Below are 17,088 nucleotides of genomic sequence, written 5' to 3' on the forward strand. Positions count from 1 at the left end.
TATTAATCAAATATCAACCGTATTGTCCTAAAGCTTATATCTTTATTTACACTAAAATAATTCTTGGTACTCAAGAAAATCTAAAAAATGAAATCTCAGGCTTGATAATGACAGTTTGCTGTTGAAGTGGTGGTGGAGGTACGGGCAGGAGGATGAGGCATTGTGGAAGATGGTTATCTGTGAGAAGTATGGCTTCTTTGGGGGAAGATGGTTCCTTGATCAGATTGCTCATGGCCAAGCATCTCAGATTTGGAAGGATATATTAGTTGTGGCCCACAGAAATGGAAGTCTGTTCCAATTTTATAAGAATAATGTGGAAATTTTAATAGGTAATGGAGAAAGGATTAGTTTTTGGTCAGACACTTGGATGGGTTCAACAAATCTATCAAGTCAATTCCCTAGATTGTTCCAATTGGTTATTGATAAAGACAGTTCCTTGAGCACACAGGTAGCTCGAAGGTCTAGTCAATCTGGGTGGGGCTTCAATTTCAGAAGACAACTTCGGGCTTGGGAAGAAGGTGAGTTGGCCAGATTTATCACTGTTTTGGGGACTGGACCTGTCCTAAGAAGTGATTCAGTTGATTGTTTAGGGTGGAAGTCCACAGTCAGGTACATTCAAGGTTCATCTTGCTTATGATTGGGGCTTGATTAATGATGGTCCCTGTCACAGGTCAGTTGATATTATATGGAATAATTTCTCACCACCTAAAGCAAAATTTTTCACTTGGTTAGCTTGGCGAGGTAGACTAAAAAGAAAAGAGTTGTTGCATAGGTTTGGAATTTTGACAGGGGAAGATGTTCAGACTTGTCTTTCTGTCAGCAGGACAATGAATCAATTGACCATATTATGCTTCACTGTCCTTTTGTTTGGAAGATTTGGTCTGCTATAGCTGAATGGTGGGGCTTTCAGTGGGCTATTCCCAGATCCATTGATGATTTATTACTTTGGTGGTTGGGTTGGAAGTTTAAGAAGAAAGTCAAGCAGGTGTGGAGGGTCTTACCAGCAGCAGTCTTGTGGTCTGTGTGGAGTTACCGTAATGAATGTGTTTTTAAGGCAGTTCATCCTCATATTCATGATCTGTGTGAGTGTATAAAGGTGAGGATATCAATTTGGATGAGATCCCATTTTACTGGTAGTTTATTTTCAGTTAATGATGTTGTGTTCAATTTTCACCAAGTAAGAAGCTATTTAGGAGCCTAATGAATTGCCTCTGATGAAGATGGAGGTGTTGTATGGTCGTTTAAGTCTCAGATGCTGCACTGCTCTCATCACTGCCTCTTGTTGCTACGAGAGGTTATTATATACCAGTTCCTTGGAGTGTTAAGCAGCTGTGAGTTTTTGGGTGGATTAGAACATTTGCTTGACCTTTCCTAGGGTTATTGCATTCTCAAAAGACATGCTTAACAACACTAGTTTGGTGGGTGAAAATAGGCAGAGTCATAGACCTGACAGCAGTGGAGTGATGGGTGCTTGTATAATAAAGAGAGGTGTGTTTTACTGAAATGTTGGGATGCTTTGCTAAGTTTCTGGTTGCAAAGTACAGATCTTGCTATCAGAGAGGGGTGTGTTGTTCTGTTTTGTTGGGCTGCTTTGTTAAGTTGTGGACTGATGAATGATCTGAAATATTATGGTGGCTGCTAAGATGTGGTATGGTGACTGTCAGAGGAGTCTACCTGTCCTGTGCCTACTATGCTAATATGTGGATCAGTGGGTTATGAATTTGGCTGGATGGTTCTGCATCAGGATCTGTTCTACTGGATGATCTGTCCTGCTACACTATGGCTGGATGGTTTTGTTCTGCTTTTGGTCTTGGATATGGTTCTAGCTGCATGGTCGATGCTGGACTGTTATGCTTGGGTTGATGGCTGCTGTGTTCTGCAGATGAACTACTCTGTGGCTGCTGTTCGTTGCTGTATGAAGCAGTTCTGGTTTGTGCTGCTGAATTCATAAGGTCTGGTTGGCTTATGTCTGGGTGCCTAAATCTGTTGCTGAGTTGAATTGGTGTTGATCTGTGTTCAATTGGTGCTACAATTTGGAAGTGGGAGTTGAGCCCCTAATTAAGCTCAGAGGATGCATACCTGGGATTGCACTTATATCAGATGGGCTTTTTGAGTCAAAAAAATCAAACTGTCATGGAGAGTTTGCTATGCATTTGAGATGTATGAGTATGGATGGCTGCTGTGTTCTGCAGGTGGATGGCTGCTGTGTTCTGCAGATGGTGGACCTGTTTGGCCTACTAGGGATTTGCTTAGCAGGGGAATGGTGATGCCAATGCAGTGGGCAACTAAGGGGGTGTGATGCTGGTGGTAAGTTGCTCTGTTGTTGCTGCTGTCTCAGAACTTTGAGGAGTGACTCTGTGATGTGGTGCGGAGTTGCTGATTTGGTTTTACTGGTGTCTGAAGCTTGCATGAGTGTCTTAACAGATTTGCTGATTTACCTATTTTAGGACTTCTTAGGCTGCTTAGTGTTCCCTGTTGTTTTTCCCTTCCTTTCTTTTTGGTTCTTTGGATTGGTTTCTCACCAATCTTGGGTTAAGTGCTAGCAAAGGATTGTACTTCCTTATCGGTGCCAACCTAGTTGGGATTGGTAAGATTAGCTATGATGCTCTTTGCACTTCTCTTCTTTGCTGATGTAAATTTTTGCATGTATCTTGCTTTCTTCATCAATAAAGGTTTCTTTTGCTGATCAAAAAAAAAAAAAAAGAAATCTAAAAAATGAAAAGATATATTCTTGCTAGTCAAGAATATTTTAAAAGAAAAATACAATATTAAGAAATAAAAAATAATTCTTGTGATCAAACAATCTTATTATTGTAAAATAAGAAAATAAACCAAGTAGGAAACTTAAATAAATAAAAATTAAAAGATCCTAATCTTAAATAACAATCATAATCAAATACTAAAATAATAAAATAAAATACATTTATGTTTTTTTACTTGGCTCTCAACCATTTTAGGGTTTTCACACAACAAAACACAAGCAAAATTTGAAACTTTCGGAATTGATTCAGCAAATTAGAAACACAACATACATACTAAATTAACTTGTGACTCAAGCATTTTCGTATTCTTTTTAAGACATCAGTTAAGGGATGGGATTGTGTAAAGTTTAAGGACAAATTAAATTTAGGCACTCAGGCCATTTGGTTCAATTTTAAAACTTTTGAGGTAACAGCCTCAAACTCTATTCTTTTCGGGCCAAATGGATAATAATAATTTAACTAACCATATTATCCTTATATATTTATTTTTCTGTTCATTGTCTACCTAATCTACTTATCTATCCATATCACCACTATCACCATTGTCACCAGCAGACACCACTTTTTACCACCAGTCACCTTCGGCGATGACAAAACTTTCGGTGATCGGCTGACAGAATCTAGCGACGGTGGGATAAAATTGGAAAAAAAATTCCTTCAAATGAATAATTTATCTTTCTCACTATTAAACATTTGTATCACAAAAAAAAGATTAAATCTTAAACCAAATAATATATGGTTCTATAAGTGAACTTTTCACAAATTGTTCCATAAAATATTGCGGACTAAAATAAAATAAATGATTTATTTTAGTAACTATATTTTTGTGATTTATCCTATATATATATATGACAAGAAGGTGATCCTCGTGGGATTGAGATCTTCATGGTGTGAGTGTGATTTGTGTAGTAATTTATGACTACTGGGCGAACATATGATAATAATGTTGAAGTTTGTGTATTTTAATATTAAAATATACTTACTATTTTCTTATTTATTATTCTCAATATTCACATGCAAGCAAATGGTTGTAAAGTTCATACATCAATAGTGAACTATAAATACAAATAGTCGCATATGTTGAAGATGGGTGGATGGTGAAAAAAGTGAAGGAGAAAAATCAATATCAGATTGATAAACATGGTTCGTGCATTTCATGTCATGAATGAATGCATGGTGCGAAAGTGTTTTGTAGATTATACTTCAAATGGAGTTGTTCTCATCTTGTATAGATTCGCTCTAACATTCTCAGAACCAAACGCAGTGTGTGTGATCAATGACAGAGTCTCTCATTTATATGGTTTTGTCGTTATTTTGTGTTGTGTTTTTTTACAAAAAGATTTTAGGCAATTTGTAAGGGTATTTCTATGGTGGAATTTGTAGGAAAAAATAGTTGTATGGTGACTTTACATTACAACATATAAGAGTTTTAGAAATCAAATATTTTGGTCTCTAAAAGTGAAAATTTTGTTGCAAAAAACATTTAAGGATTAATTTCTATCATCGTGAAAATAATCGCTAAAAGACGATAAGATACAAGAGGCAGAGGAGGCACTGGCACTATGTCAACAGCAGCAGCAGATGCCACACTTGTTAGCTCAGCATCAGACTGTGATGCCGGCTGAGTCACACCATTGTAATATTAGTACTTCAACACAATATAGTTGTGCTAGTATGGTTACTTAGAGAGTTGTGTGCTAGTATAGTTAGTCAGTTAGAGAGTTTGTTAGGAAGTTTAGTTATAGCATTTTCTATATATGCAAGTTCTGTAATACAACCAGTTTAAGAGATGAACTAAGAAAATCACTTTTTCATCATGGTATCAGAGCTACAATAAAGCTCCAACGAGCAAAGTTCATCAATGACAGATTCATCTCCTTTACCATCAAATCTCAATCTTCTCATCTCAAATTTTGGATCATTGGTCACTGTCAAGCTTGATTCTACCAATTTCTTGATATGGAAGAATCAAATGCAAAACATGCTACGTACTATGAATCTCTTAGGCTTCGTAACAGGATTGATTCAATGTCCTGCTTCAGAGATCATGGATTCATCTGGAAAATCAATTCCAAATCCAGATTATGCAAACTGGCAAACAATTGATGGACATCTTTTAAGTTGTTTGACTGTTACACTATCTCCTACTATTTATTCATCCAATCTTAATCTTCAACATAGTTTTGAGGTATGGAAAGCTCTTGAAAAGCGATTTACATCTGTCTAGATCACATATTCATCATCAATTGAAAAATAAGCTTCAAAATATCTCCAAGAAAACCTCATCAATGGAAAAATATCTTTTCAAAATCAAAGATATTTCAGATCAATTATCACTAGCTTCTACACAAGTCGATGATGAGGATTTGGTTTTAATGACTTTGAATGGCCTTCCTAGTGAATATGATGCTTTCAATACTGCTATTCGTGCCAGATCTGAAGCTATTTCTATGGATGAACTATGTTCATTATTATGTTCAGAATCAATCCATATTGAGGCTAAGATGAAAGGTTCCAGCACCAGTAATGATCTCAATGTTGCCTACACGGAAGCTAAAGGATCAAATCACCATTATTCGCACTCTGGATTTGATTCTCAATCTTCCCACTCTGGATCTGGCAAAGGTGGTTTTTCACAATCTAGAGGTCGCAATTCTTATCGAGGATGAGGAGGTAGATTTATGCAATCTCGAGGAAGGTTCAACAATCGAAATAGAGGCAGATCTGTCTCATCTCAAGGTTGTCAGATCTGTGGTCGTCTCAGTCATTCAGCTTTTGACTGTTCATACCGTATGGACCCAAATTTTCAACCTATAGCATCACAGACTTCTCAGTCCTATCAGTCCTCAAGCCCTAGTCCTTCTAAAGCCTATACTGCCTCTGTAGCTCATAGTCATGCTTCTGGATCAGCTTCACACAAATCAAGAGTGCCTTGGTACAGTGACTCTACAGCCACCAACCACATGACAAATGATCTTTCAAATTTATCTCTGTATCAAGCCTATCCAAGACATGATCAAGTCACTGTAGGTAATGGTACTTCCTTACCTATTCATCATATTGGACAAGGTCTTTTACCTACTCTTACTTATTCTTTTCATCTTAACCATCTTCTCCATGTTCCTTCTATTTCCTCTAATCTTCTCTCTGTGCACTAGTTGACCAAAGATCACAATTGCATTGTTATTTTTGATGCTCATTCTTTGGTGGTTCAGGACAAAGCCACGAAACAGGTTCTGTATAAAGGAGTTAATGCCAATGGTCTCTATCAGTTCAGTGGTTCTTTTCTCCTTGTTCACCACATGCTTATCAATCCTGCTTTTCTACTTCTGATCTGCTATGGCATAAAAGACTAGGACATTTCTCATGAAAAATTTCAATGTTTAGCTCCTCATTTACCTATTTCTTCTTCTAGGAAAAATAAAGCTATGCCTTGCATTGATTGTAATATGTCTAAAATACATAGATTACCTTTCAAATTGTCCAATTCTCCTATAAATTCTCCTTTTTCTTTAGTTCATAGTGATGTATGGGGACCATTTGTTACTGAGAATGCCAAATTTCGATTCTATGTTTTATTTGTTGATGATTACACTAGATTCACTGGGATATATCCTTTACTTTACAAGATTGAAGTTTATGCTAAGTTTCTTGATTGGAAAAGCTATGCTGAAAATCAATTTCACACTTCACTTAAAATTTTGAGAACAGATAATGGATCTGAGTTTGTGAATAAAAGAATGGATTCGTATTTGTCTTCTCAAGGCATCATTCATTAAACTAGTTGTCCCTACACACAGGCTCAGAATGGTGTTGCTGAAACAAAACACAGACATGTTACTGAAACTGCCATTGCTCTTTTTCACCATTCTTCTTTACCTTTGTCTTTCTGGTTTGATGCAATTGCCACAGCTATGTTTCTTATTAATCGCATACCTAGTTCTGTTCTTGGAAATGTATCTCCATTTGAATCATTATTTCATTTTGTGCCTGATTACTCTTCTTTTAAGGTCTTTGGTTGTCAATGTTTTCCATGGCTAAAGCCATATGTTTCTCATAAACTCCAACCAAAGTCCATTCCCTGTGTCTTCATTGGATATCATCCTACTATCAAAGGTTATAGGTGTCTTGACCCCATTTTTGGTAAAATCTACATCTCTAGGCATGTTCTCTTCAATGAGTCATGTTTTCCTTTTTCTTTATCTTCTTCTTCATCTCTTTCTTGTTCTACATCTTCCTTTTCTTCTATTCTTTCTTTCTCTTGGTCTTCAACTTCTTCTCCATCCTCTTCTCTTCCTACTCCCTCTACTTCTTCTATGTCAACAAATTATGCTTCTCCTTCTTCTAGTTCTTCATCTATTCCCTATTGTCCCACTTCTGTTCCCATCAATTCTATTCCCATTGATCATACACCTGTCTCTCAGTGTCACGACCCAAACCCGGCCCTATGGGTTTAGCACCGTAACCGGCCAGTAATCCGGGATTACCGAAGGCCTGCTTAACAATAGTACAGTAAAACAGAGTACAGGGCCTGGCGGAAGCCAATACGGTAATTAAACAATGCCCAATGAGCTGTGACAGTCTGTATGCAAAAAGACTTTTCATACATTCATACATAAACGGTACAGAACAGTATGCACAATATTTACAACCATTCAGATTAGGGACTTAATCCCTGCATAATAGTACGGTAAACATTCAGTCTATACAGAACAGTAAGACGGTGCAGAAGGGGGAATCTAAAACACCCCTAAGCCTTGGCAAAATAGGCTTGGAACCTCGCAGTGAGGCACAAAGGCTGGCTTGACAAAACTGGAGTAACCCTGACGCTCCTAGCCGCGGTCCGGTGCCTGAACACCTACATATATATATGAGCAGTGAGCTAAAGCCCAGTGAATAACATAATGCGTAAAGAGGTTAAGAATGAATGTCCTTACAGTATGAAAACAGTTCATTTAAACAGTATTTCAGTTGTTCAGTCAGTACAGTCATATGTGGTACACCCATTAGCATAACAGTACAGTAAACAGTAGGTCTTAAAAGACCGAGCAGTAAATGATGGTCATCAGTCAGTAACAGTAGTGGTTCCAACGAGGGAACCGACAGAGATCTCTTTAACAGTAACAGTAAACAGTAGGTGCTAAGGATGCCACAATACAGTTCAGAATATAGGACATACATTCATTCAATTAACAGTATTCAATTCAGAAACAGTACAGTTCAGTCGTTCAGAAAATAATCATTTGTGAACATATCTTTACACAATCGTTACTCACAAAGTTTGGGCTACAGTATGCTAGAGCGTGTCTCCCCAATCGCCAACCCTACACAGTTAACAGATTGAACACACACTAAGCTACACAGTTGGAAAAGATAATAATTTAATCCCTAACGCCTCGGTGTGTTCTGCATCTATATCCTCAATAAGATGTCTTAAACTAGGCCTAGGAATGCCTAGAATGGGATGAGGATGCAAAGATGCACTTTTAAAAGCATTTCCAGAATTTTCAGAAAACAGAGTCCCGCTCGAGCTCAGGTTTCCCCGCTCGAGCGGACATGCAACAAAGGTACACGCTCGAGCGTCAACCTTCCCGCTCAAGCGTACTGTAAAAGTACTGGATGAGTGAAATCTCCGCTCGACGGACGCTCGATGTCCGCTCGAGCTTGAGACATATGACTCTGCTCGAGCACCCAATCCTCCGCTCGAGCGGACTGGAAAACAGTGCAGAGAAATACTGGATGCTCGGATTCCACGCTCGAGCGCCACTTTCCCCGCTCGAGCGGAAGTGCAAAATCTGGGAATTCCAGATTGCACCTCCAAGCCAAAAACCAAGTTTAAATGCATCAAAACCGATCCTCTTGGGCTGAATTTCCAGAAAACACTTGTAAACATACAGAATGACATGGTTCAAAGCTCAACTTTGAGAAATCAAAGCCCAAGGGTGTTCAATTGAAACCCAATTTCAAACCAATTTCATGAACATGAAGAACATGCAAACATGCATGAATTCAAATCAATTCAAAGCTTCAAAACATGCTCTAGTGAGCCAATTGATTCACAAACAAGATGAAAACATGGCCTACACTCAAGACATGAACATGCATGTGACAATTTTACCATGAATTCAACTCACAACTCACCAATTCAAACATGCAAGCATGAAATGAGCTCTATATCAACAGGTATGAACTAAAACATGACTTAGCTCTACAATTAGACATGAACCATGCACGAATCAACTTAAAGGCAAAATATGCACGAATCAACTTAAAGGCAAAATCAACAGATGAAATTCATACCTAGGTTCCTTGAATGCAAGTCTAGAGGTTCAAATTAGCAATCTACACTTCAATTAGCAAGCAATTCTCTAAGTTCCAAGCAATTCACAAGGTAGAGCTCAATTTCTCTCCCTCTCCCTCTCTTGGTCGGTTAAGCACAAGAAATGAGCTGATGAAATGTTTTGATTGGAGTGTATACAAGGCTTAACATGTGTGAAGTAGTGGCCACTAAGTGGTCTAATGGTAATTAAGTCCAAAACTTGCAATTAACTCATTTTAATCTAATTTAATCATACCTAATCAGTTTTCAGATAAATATACCATAAAGTCACATTAATTATGAGGATCACGAAACATTAATCAATTCCCAGTTCGGCCGCCGATAAGGCCTTCAATTAACAGTTTAAACACTAAAACACGAACAGATCAAATAAACAATCAACAGATAGAATGCAATTCAAACGTACACACTCAGTCAATTCAGTTCCAATTTTCAGTCAGTCAGTTCAGTACTTTAACCAGTCCAATTATCAGTCATAATCAGTTCAGTTTAACGGTAATCAGTGTTTATCGGTAAGCAGTGGTGAGGGTTATTACACTCAGCCACCTCCTGCTCCACTCTCACAGCCAACTGCAGCTCATGTCTTCACTTTCTCTCTTAATCTCATCCTTTGACAACTCAATCTAAGGCCAGAGTTCCTGTTTGTTTAAAGGCTACTTTTGTGTCTGATCTCTCTCTTAAGCTTCTTACTACTAAACCTAGTACTGTCAAGAAAGCTCTTCAATCTGATGTCTAGCTTAAAGCTATACAAAAGGAGTATGATGCTCTTCAAGTTCAAGGTACTTGGGATTTTGTTTCCTTGCCTTCTTCTAAATTGGCCATCGGCTGTAAATGGGTCTTTCGCATTAAACAACATTCTGATGGTCGTATTGCACGGTACAAGGCCAGACTTGTGGCAAAAAGCTATTTTCAACATGAGGGGATAGATTTTCATGAGACCTTCAGTCTTGTTGCTAAGCAGCCCACCATTCACATCTTTATCTGCATTGCTCTTCATCATAATTGGCCTATTACTCAGCTCGATATCTCCAATGCATTTCTTCATGGCTCACTTGAAGAGGAAGTATTCATGGCTCAACCTTAGGGATTTGTGGATCCTTCTTATCCTACTCATGTGTGCAAACTCAAGAAAGCTCTTTACGGCCTTAAACAGGATCCTTGAGCCTGGTATTCTACTTTCTCAGCTTTTCTTCTCTCTCAGGGATTTCATAACAGTTTGTTAGATGCTTCCTTGTTTGTTAAAAAGACTCCCACTAGTCTTACATTGCTGGTTGTGTATGTTGATGACATACTCTTGACTGGTAGTGATTCTGCTATTCTTATCCAGTTTCTTCAAAAGATGCACTCAATATTTTCTATGAAAGAACTTGGGTCTTTATCCTATTTTCTGGGTATCAATGTCATTGCTCAAGATTCTGGTTATTTTCTATGTCAACAAAAGTATGCTACTGATCTTCTTCTTAAAGCCGGTATGGTGGATTGCAAGCCTTGTTCTACTCCTTTGGCTGTGAAGTCATTTGTCTCTCCTTCAGATGATATTTTTTTTGCTCAACCTTCCCTTTATTGCAATTTGGTTGGAGGTCTTCAATATCTTACCATTACTAGGCCGGATTTGTCTTTGGCTATTAATCAAGCTTGCCAACATATGCATGCTCCTACCAATGCCCATTTTTCAGAATGTTAAACGTTTTCTTCATTATGTTAAAGGCACTGTTTCTCATGGATTGAGTTTCACTCCTGGTCCATTCAATTTTGATGCCTTTTCTGACTCAAATTGGGCAGGTGATGCTTTGGATAGACGTTCTACCTCAGGGTACTACATCTTTTTAGGCCCAAATCTCATTTCTTGGTCTACCAAGAAGCAGCTAACTGTCTCTCGTTCCTCCACCGAGGCTGAATACAGGTCCTTAGCCAATAGTGCTGCTAAACTTAGTTGGCTTTAGCAGTTGCTTAAGGATTCTTCGTTTCCTACTTCTTCTATTCCGACTTTCTGGTGTGACAACTTATCGGCTATCACTCTTGCTTCTAATCCAGTCTTTCATGCCCCGTCTAAACATATTGAAATAAATTGTCATTTTATTCTCAAGCGCGTTGTTGCCAAACAAATTATTCTCAAATATGTTCCTACGTCCGATCAATTAGCTGATTTGTTCACCAAACCGTTGTCTGGTTCTCAGTTTTATTATCTCAAAGACAAGCTTATGCTCCTTTCTTCTCCCATCAGCTTAAGGGAGGCTGATAAGATACAAGAGGCAGAGGAGGCACTGGCACTGTGTCAACAGCAGCAGCAGATGCCACACTTGTTAGCTCAGCATCAGACTGTGATGCCGGCTAAGTCACACCATTGTAATATTAGTACTTCAGCACAATATAGTTGTGCTAGTATGGTTACTTAGTTATAGAGTTGTGTGCTAGTATAGTTAGTCAGTTAGAGAGTTTGTTAGGAAATTTAGTTATAGCACATTCTTATATACAATCAGTTTAAGAGATGAACTAATAAAATCACTTTTTCATCAAAAAGTCGTGTCAAAAAGTCAAAAACAAGGCTTTTAACGACAAAATTTTGAAAATGTCACTAATAAATAGACTTTTAGGGACAAAATAATTTGGTCTCAAAATGGTTTATTTTTTTAGACAAAATTTAGTCCCAAAAAGATAATAATTCATTAATAATGTCCAATTTTTGTTGCCAAAAATATAATGACACTTTTTGCAACAAGAATATTTGGTCCCTAAAAAATAATTTTGTCCCTAAATTTTGGTCTCTAAAATCTAAATTTTTTGTAGTGTTAATGTGAAATTAAAGTAGGTCCCAACTACTGGTTGAGATAAGATCAAATGGGTTTAGATTCTTTGTAACAAGATCTTTACACTACAAAAAGAATGACCAAAAATCATTGAGAAGTTTGACAACGCTATGTTGTCAAATTAGTTTAGAATCCATGAGTGTGACAAATGCGTACATGTCAAAGATATTGACAGATGTTATGTCATTTTGTGTCTATGCGTTGATAACATACTCATTGTTGATAGTAACGATAAGATGATTAGAACTACCAAGAGATTATTAAACTCTAAGTTTGACACGAGAAATATGGGTCATGCAAATGTGATTATAGGTATTAAGATTACCAGAATATCTGGTGGTATTGTACTTTCTCAGTCTCACTATGTTGGGAAGATACTTGAGAAATTTGGTAAATCGGATACGAATGTATCAAGGACACCAGTAGACTTGAGTCTACATTTGACCAAGAATAATAGTGAGAGTGTCTCTCAGTTAGAATATTCTCGGGTCATTGGGAGTTTAATGTATCTGATGAATTGTACAAGAGCGGATATAGTCTACTCTGTTAGAAAGCTTAGTAAATACACAAGTAATGCTAATGCTAATGCTACTTATTAGAAAGGCATTATGTAGGTGTTAGGTTATCTCCGCTACACCCAGGATTATGGACTGCATTATACCAAATACTCAGCGGTACTAGAAGGGTATAGTGACGCAAATTGGATATCTAATATAAAGGACTCCAAATCCACTAATGGTTATATGTTTACCTTCGAAAGGGCAGCCATATCTTGGAAATCTTCCAAGCAGAAGTGTATATCGTGATCAACGATGGAATCTAAGTTTATTACTTTGGATAAAGCAACTAAAGAAGCTGAATGGCTTCGTCAATTCATTGAAGATATTCTACGTTGGCCAAAACCTATGCCCACTATTTGTATTCATTGTGATAGCCAACCGGCGATTGGTCGGGCATAGACTAATATGTATAATAGAAAGTCTAGACATATCCAACGTAGACATAATTCCATAGGACAATTACTCTCTAATGGAGTTGTCTCTCTAGACTATGTAAAGTCTAAGAACAACATTGCAAATCCGTTAACCAAAGGGTTAACTCGAAAGTTAGTAGAAACATCGTCAAGAGGAATGGGGTTAAGGCCTTTAGTTAATGTTACCTGAACGAAAAATCTAAGCTAGTTGACTAGAGATCCCAAGATCTAGGTTCAATGGGACAACCTAACTGCGTGTAATGGGTGAGTTACTGAAGAGGTAAATCCTCTTACCTATTCCATTATACAGTGATACCCTAGGGAGATGGAATGTTAAGCTATTGCTTTTATGACCTAAGTGATGTAAATAGTCAACCGTTGTATAGTGAGATATCTTATAGAGGTCATCTATGTGGATGCGAAGTGGGGTCGCTTCTTTAAGAATTGACAAGGCCGAATGTTTTAATTACACTCACTGAACTAGGTTAGTGTTCCAGGGCCATACTGGATACACCAGTGAGAACAAGAACAATGGTTAAACTAACTCCTGTGTGAGGTTTATTGTCTCGGCTTACACAAACAACAAAACAGTTCAAGACGTCACATTCACTGGTCAGCTAGTAAATTCGATAGGCTTTCACTACGAAAGGTTCAAGGCCAACTACCTTTTCTGATGCAGGGTTAGTCTGTGTGCTCTCTCTCCAAGTCTTTGTTATTAAACATTGTCCGTTTTTCTTTATTCGGTCAATTTATTCATATGGGGGATTGTTGAAAAAAATAATTTTATAGTGACTTTAATGTAAAATTAAAGTAGGCCCCAACCACCAGTTAAGGTGGGATCAAATAGGTTTAGATTCTTTATAACAAGATCTTTAGACCACAAAAAGAATGACCGCACACCATTGAGAATTGAATATGAAATTGTCTCATAATGCTGGACTCTTGAATGAGGTATTGGGAATAATATATAATTACTTATCCCACATTGATTGTAGAAGAAAGTATTGATGGGTATTTAAGTCCGAAGTTTTGGATAAGGGTATGAGCCTTTTGGGGCATCCAAATTTTCTGAAAGAAAGAAGTTATGGATGCTTCCAAGATAGGCTTGGGCCAAAACTATGGTCCAAGTTGGTTATGCAAAACTTGTCACCTATGAGCTCGTGAGCACGCCCCACCCACCCGAACCGAACCAGACCAGAGCTGGGTTTGGGTCTATGGTCCGTGATCCGTGGGTCGTGGGTTGTGGGTTGTGGGTTGTGGATCATGGATCTTGAGACTTGGGACTTAGGCTTGAGCTTGAGCTTGAGGCTTGAGGCTTAAGGCTTGCTAGAATGGATTAGGTTTTAGTTGGGTCGGATTAGTGGTCTACCAACCTAATCTTTTTGGTCCAAGTCTGTTAGGTGGCTACTGATATATATACATACATGTGTATATTTTGTGTAACTTACACACTTATATCCTATTAGTTTTGGTGCATTACTTCATCAGTTTTGTAGGAATAATTAGTTGCATTTGTTACCAGCCTTCATAGCTGGGAGGCTCTTCTTCTCTCTCCCATTGTGTATAACAGGAGATCATCATCTTTGGTTGGAGTATAGAATTTTTAGCTCTCATATTATACAGTCAGTCTACTCTTGTATTTTTTTTCTTGTGTAAGAGAGTGCTATCATTGTCAGTTCGCCGGAGCTAAACAGAAGGTACTTTTGCGTTAGTAGGTTTTAACAGTTGTATCTGAGAGACATACGCAGACATACCTCCAGCACCCACAGTGAGGCGGCGAATCTATTTTAAGGAGACTGTGATATCACACAAGTTTTGATTTGCTTCCAATACTATTCTATTTTAGTGTTTTTTTTTTTTTTGAATATTTCTATTCATCATGTTATATGATTTAGTCCCATGATTTCCTATTTTGTATCAATTTAATTAAATATGAATTTATTCATTTTATTTAAATGTACAATTTGTACTACAGAATTTTGGATTTAACTTCTTATGCAGAGACAGTTTAAATCAACACAATATATTGCCAGGTCGTTATATATTGGGAGAGACAAGCCATTTGAAATATTCTATTGCATCAGATGCCTTAAAGAATTACTAGCCGTAGAAAACTGGATTGACATTAAAGCAAGAAACATTACTTAATATCAGTCGTTTTTGTATAAATCCTCCATTTGGATATATTTTGTGTAACCATTATTATTTTAGTGATAGTTGATAATATTTAATTCTCTTTTGGCAATATCTAAAACAATCAATTTATTAACTTATTTAATTCATATCATCTCTTTATTTTTTTCATACATCTTTTCGTAATAAGTAAAAAAAAAAATTAGCTTATAAGAGCATCTAGCATCTCCAATCCACTAGGCATATAATGCTTGTTAGTTAAAATGCTTAGTATGACTCACTTATTTCAACTCCAATGCACTAGGCATATGATTAGGCATTTTAGCTCAACTCACATTCACTAGCTACATGTAGCTAGCCTTCACGGCTAGGCAAAATGTATTTAATCATTAGGATCATTTTGAGGAATTTGTATATGAAATGAAAAATATCTCTCTTGAATCTTTCTCAAGTACAGAGTTCACTATTTATACACAATATTCAATTAGTTATGTAACTATCCTATATCTAACTTTATAACTACTAACAGTTACAAATATAACTACTAACAGTTACAAAACAGAACTACTAACAGCTACAAAACAGTTATAACAAACTGAATAACAACTGAACTATCTGAACCTATTTTAATTACAATGCATAGCTTCAGCAGTAGCTTCTTCTGTGACTGGTAGTTCATCAGGCCCCCGCAAGCGAAGAGGAGAGGGACGAACCATGAGCTTGGGCTGAAGAAAAGCAAAGCAAGCAGAGGACAGCGGCTTAGTGAAGATATCAGCAAGTTGGTCAGAAGAACCAACAAATTTGACAACCAGCTTCTTAGAAACCACCTGTTCACGCACATAATGATAATCCACAGCAATATGTTTTGTGCGGGCATGAAAGACAGGATTGGAGGCCAAGCTGATGGCGGAGAGATTATCGCACCAAAGCGTAGGCACAGCAGAAGGGAGATGTAACTCAGTAAGAAGCATTTGAAGCCAAGTCAATTCAGAAGCAGCCTGAGCAAGTGCACGATATTCGGCTTCAGTGGAAGAACGAGAAACAGTGTTTTGTTTCTTGGCAACCCATGAGACCAGATTGGAACCAAGAAAAACACAATATCCAGTGGTGGATTTGCGATCAGGCACACTACCAGCCCAATCAGCATCCGAAAAAGCATGAAGATCCAAAGAACCAGCAGTAAAGACAAGGCCATAATGCAGAGTACCACGAAGAAAACGAAGAAGCCGCTTGACAAGATTAAAGTGAGCCACAGTGGGAGCATGCATAAATTGACACGCAAGATTAACAACAAAGGCAATGTCAGGTCTGGTGATAGTCAGATATTGTAAACCACCCACCAAGCTACGATATAAAGCAGGCTGAGCAAAGGGAGTGGAAACATCAAGCGAAGAGGAAGGCTTAGTAGCCATGGGAGAAGAAGAAGACTTACAGTTAGTCATGCCAGCTTTGGCAAGGAGTTCAGAGGCATATTTGTGTTGAGACAAAAACAGACCATCTGAAGTAGGTAACACAGATATACCAAGAAAATAAGAGATGGAACCCAGTTCCTTCATGGAAAACTGAGAATGCATATGAGTAATAAGCTGAGCAATTTGAGCAGAGTCACTCCCAGTAAGAAGAATGTCATCCACATATACCAACAGGAGAATGATGGAAGAAGAAGAGTGATAAATGAATAAGGATGAATCACAACGACTGTTAACAAAACCAGAAGTGAGTAAAAAGGAGGAAAAAGTGGAGTACCAGGCACGAGGAGCCTGCTTAAGACCATAGAGAGCTTTTTGCAATTTACACACATGGGAAGGATAAGTCGAATCAACAAAACCAGGGGGCTGGTCCATAAACACCTCTTCTTCAAGAATGCCATGAAGAAAGGCATTGGAGATGTCCAGTTGCTTAATGGACCAGTTGAAGTGAAGAGCAACACTAAGAAACACACGAATAGTAGGTTGTTTAGCCACAGGGCTAAAAGTTTCATGATAATCAAGACCTTCCTCCTGAAGATATCCCTTAGCAACCAAACGAGCTTTATGATGAGCAACAGAGCCATCAGAGTTTGTCTTGAGACGA

The sequence above is a fragment of the Camellia sinensis genome, chromosome 7 (genome assembly GCF_055761805.1).
Source record: "Camellia sinensis isolate YWXY chromosome 7, ASM5576180v1, whole genome shotgun sequence".
Classification (NCBI taxonomy): Eukaryota; Viridiplantae; Streptophyta; class Magnoliopsida; order Ericales; family Theaceae; genus Camellia; species Camellia sinensis.